Below are 4,539 nucleotides of genomic sequence, written 5' to 3'. Positions count from 1 at the left end.
GTAAAAAGGCGCTGACGCCTGTTGGGAATTCCCTAGTAAAAGAAGAATAAATAATAATAATAATAAATAACCGGTTTTTCCTCAGGGTTGTGCCTCCGCCGGGGTCCTGAGGTTTTTTCCGCCAGCTTCGGGCTGGTTAATTATCCGGCGGCCCCATTCACCACAGCGGTTCACTTTTTGCATCATGTTGGTCTGGTACATACGTGTACATGTATACAATCATGTATATGTGTGAGGTGGCATGCCCTTCTTCTTGCTCATGTATACACAATGCTAAGCTCTTCTTCCATCTTCCACCGTGAGTGAACAAAGACCACACTACTACTGTGATCTGTATCTTTCTGTGGTGTGTGGGTGTGTCTGTGGTGTACGCAGAGGCCAGCTAGCTGGCAAAAACATTGTGTGTTGTTGCTAATGCTGTCTATGTCTCAGTGTGTGCCAGGATATGTGTAGCGAGAAATGTCGTGACACTTATCAGTTGAAAGTCGTCACTAAATTAGGAAACCAAAACAATCAATGTTATAGCCAAAAATTTTAGGGAGTTTTTACATTCACAGTGACGATAAATCTTAACCGTCCACCTCTCCACGCTGCGCTCTTGGAAACACGCGAATGTGCGCAGAATTTTGCTCCAAGTCCAAAAAAAGTCCAAAAAAATCAAGTGTTTTAAGCGGGATTCACATAAGCTTTTTTGCGATGCGACAGACGCGAAACGGGGAAAACCCCAAATCGCAGCCATGTCGCACCCCACGCAACTGCCGCAACTGGGCCATCGCAGGCCATCGCAGAAGTTGAGCTTGGCTCAACTTTTGCGATGCGATGCGATGCTACAAGCGATTTGGTGTACGATTTTGACCTTTTCTACAGCAAAGTTGTACAAAGGTGCAAGAGTTGCCTATAAATTTTTACAAGTTGTGTCAAACCGCGCGAATATCATGGTGACGTACCCAAATCAGCAAAACTTTGTCGCATCGCTGACTTCTTCTGTGAATGGTATTTCGTGAGTTCGCATCGCACGCATCCATCGCAGATCGCGTCGCATCGCGTGTCGCATCGCAAAAAAGCTTCTGTGAATCCCGCTTTAGCCACGTACTGGGCTGCACGGCGGCGGGCGAAGCCCACCGCCGTAGCAGGACTTTTGCCAGCACCCTCGTGACGTTGCAGATATGTGGCTTGATGATTGTAGTTGACGTTGATTTAGTGACTTTGGCAAGTTTGAGTCGTGTCAAGAAGTCAGGTAGGAGTCAGTACTAGGCAGTAGTGGAACGTGAGTGGTAGTCTTTGCCGAGTTTTGAGGGTATCCTGGATTTGGTTTGCAGCGCTGTGGAAATGGCTTGCTGTGGAGGTCCCATACCAGCACTGGATGTTGTATCAAAGGTACGATCTCGTAGCACGCCCTAAACCTTCAAAAAATCAAAAATTGACTTCGGTCTGTGGGAGTCTGTGAGAGAACGCCCACTTGTGCTGTAGTGACAGATTCCAGGGCCACGTTGAGGGGCCCTATCCCACCACCCATGGCTGCTTCTGGACCTTTTTTTAGGTTTGGGTCCCGCGCACGGACAGAATGGGCAAGAAAATGTGAAAAAACTTGTGAATGCATTTTGTTGGCTCCTGGGTGTCTCGCACACCGTGGTAGGCCTCGACCAAATATGCTTGCGCATATTTCAGTATATTTTGTGAGACAGTTCATATATGGCATATTGAGCGACAAAGGGAATATTGGAATGAAGCCAGCATATAATTCAAATATTCTGAAGAAAATGAGGACAAAACATTCATATTATGAACAAAATGCGTTCAGAAATGCCTTTTATGGATAAATTTGCCGGGAATGGTTGAGGCGTTTGCTACATTTCCCCATGGATGAACACTATCGCTACTGTTGCTGGGGACACACCCCATCCATACAATTCCGCATGTGTTTTGATTTGCACCACAAGCATGATAGCCGTGAAGCCATTGACTATTCCAAGGTTGTAATTTTACTGAAATGATCTACACTTCCTGCTTATGTCGAGCATATTTTGGAATATATTGGCATATCTTTTTGCATATCTTGCTAAATCTTTGGCATATTATGGACGTTTTCCCTGATATGCGACGAGCATAATATGCTCTTTTTTTAGCATATTTGGTCGAGGCCTACACCGTCGCACTATGCCGGAATTTTTTCCAGCCTCAAAAGCCTGTCAGTGAGGCGCAAGAACTTACTACACCCTCCCTTCCTACAGATAATCACGCCCTCGTGATTTTCAAAAAATTAGTGAAGAGTTACGAACACAGCGTCAACCGGAAGATGGCAAATTATATCGGAAATGATAACGTTTAGAGAAGACAGAAGAAATGAACTGATAACAAATGATAAAGTAGAAGCACACCAGGTTCACACGATCTCACGGGGTTAAAAGGGGAAAGAAATGTCCTCCAAATAGGACCTGAAAAACTACAGCACTCTTGCTGCACAACGCTGGCACAACCCGCCAGGAACATCGCAGTTCAAAAACCGAACTGAATACACTATAACTATAAGGGGCGTTGTCACACACATTGTCCCACGTTAGCTGGGTAAGCCGTGGCTCACCATGATCAGACGCCTACCAAACTAAACTGGATTCACACACTCGCATAAAGGAAGACTGAAAAGAACAGGGAGACTGAAGGAAGAGAGGAAAGAAAATGCCATACCTAGAATCAGCGTTAGTAACCACGGCGGCGGCTGGAGCTATGGCGGAGGGCGAGCCAGGTTTTATCTTCATCTTGGTTGAGCCGGTCACTCAGAGCGGTTAGCTCGGCGTCAGACAAATGACCTCCCTCCTCGTCTTGAATCGTGGTCTTCACATTGTCGATAGCATCGCTTTGCGCGACGTAAAGAGTGATGGTCTAGCCAGGAAGAGTGTTGACGAAAATCTGCATCCCACCACGGAGGCGAAGTACCAAGTGAAGAGTGGGCTCCTGCTTCCGACTGTGTGCCGGCGAAAATCAAACGCTGCTGGTCTTGGGGAATACCCTCCTTGTCTTGGGCAGCAGCCTGCCTGTTGTCGTCCTCATCAGCTTCGCCATCACCACCGGTAGTATTCATGAAGGTAGCAGGTCGCTTAGAATCGCCATGGTAGTCTGGGGTCGCATCACGTTGTTCTAAAACACACCGCTGCCACCAATGTAATAGGTAGCCGAGTGGTAGGCGCGGTGAAATCAACAATAATTACTTTTATTCTACTTTCAGGTACACACCTGAGATATAATCGTTCGTGAAAGAAGAAGCGGCAAAATAACTGACTTTCTCTCCGGTGCTCACCTAGAGGCTGAATCCTTATTCTTCGAGTTAGCTTTCATTGCTATCCAATCTAATCTAATCTTCTCTTCATCAAAGCAGAAATGCGCAGCCGCTTTTATGCAGCAGACGCCGTACGCTTACATACGGAGATACACTAAATATACATCAGGCAAAGCTCCGTATTAGTTCCGTACTGCTTCCGTATTGGTCGGGCAGGGATACTACACTTGTAAGTCATGTCCAGAGGGCCAGCATAGTGGCAGGAGTGTGTGGTGAAAAATTCACTCAAATTCATGGAGAGACACCAAAGTTACGGTCAATTGAATGACATATGAAATTTTTGGGTAGGCTGCTACCAAGAATCGTGGATGCTGTCTACAAAATATACACCATTCATGCCCTAAGTCAACAGCAACTTTTAAAACATTCTGACCTGTGATTGGTTTACACTGGCAGTTGCCATGACGACGCAGTAGGCGGGCACCACGCGAGACACCACAAGCCAAGGAAATCTTCCTTGTTCGCAGATCATGCATTCGCTAAATTCCTAGGTTATAATAATTATAGTGTCCATTCGTATTGTCCGTAACGCGTTTCATGATCATACCCACTTGCAAAGGCGTAGGCAGTATATAAGCCACTCCCGATGATAATAATATTGTATCACTTCGGTGTTACATATACTAAAATTGGAACGATACAGAGAAGATTAGCATGGCCCCTGCGCAAGGATGACACGCAAATTCGTGAAGCGTTCCATATTTTTGCCAGTCCAGGCTACAGTGAAGTGTTTAGCACCATGCGGGCGCCGGGCATGGTACTTGAAAGATGTTTTTTCTTCACTATTATAGGTTTTGTTGAAGTTTGATGAAACAATTTTGAGATTCGTATATCTGCGACAGTACAAGATGAGGAAGTGAATTTTGAGGTGCCTATGACATCAAGTATAGTAGGCCAACAAAGTGGGGAGGCGTAAAACCCGCAAACGGATTTTTTTTAATGAGAAACTGAGAAAAGGGTCTATGAGTATGAATCATTCTGCAAATGTACACCAAATATTATCAACTATCGACTGCCATCCAACCTAGACAACCGTGCATCTCCTACTGGTGCAGCACGGCTTGCACCGGATAGGCGAACTCGGCAAGCGCAAGCTACTACTAGTGTTTGCCTGGAGGTGCCTTCACGGGAAAGCTAGTGCCACGTTGTCTGTACTGTTCGTCAGATCTGCTGGCAGGAGAACCCGCCATCAGAGGTCCAGTGGT

General features: G+C 46.0%; 1 non-coding gene across 1 annotated transcript; it reads left to right on the top strand.

Moving 5' to 3' along the window:
• The first annotated feature begins 3,934 nt into the window (after positions 1 to 3,934).
• LOC135811016 (U6 spliceosomal RNA) lies at positions 3,935 to 4,040 on the top strand. Its single transcript, XR_010552491.1, has one exon. It is a non-coding gene; the product is annotated as a U6 spliceosomal RNA (small nuclear RNA).
• The last annotated feature ends 499 nt before the right edge of the window (positions 4,041 to 4,539 follow it).

The sequence above is a fragment of the Sycon ciliatum genome, chromosome 2, assembly GCF_964019385.1.
Source record: "Sycon ciliatum chromosome 2, ocSycCili1.1, whole genome shotgun sequence".
NCBI classification, from domain to species: Eukaryota; Metazoa; Porifera; class Calcarea; order Leucosolenida; family Sycettidae; genus Sycon; species Sycon ciliatum.
Note: the sequence above shows the minus strand (reverse complement) of the source record. Positions and strands in the feature narration are given on the sequence as shown.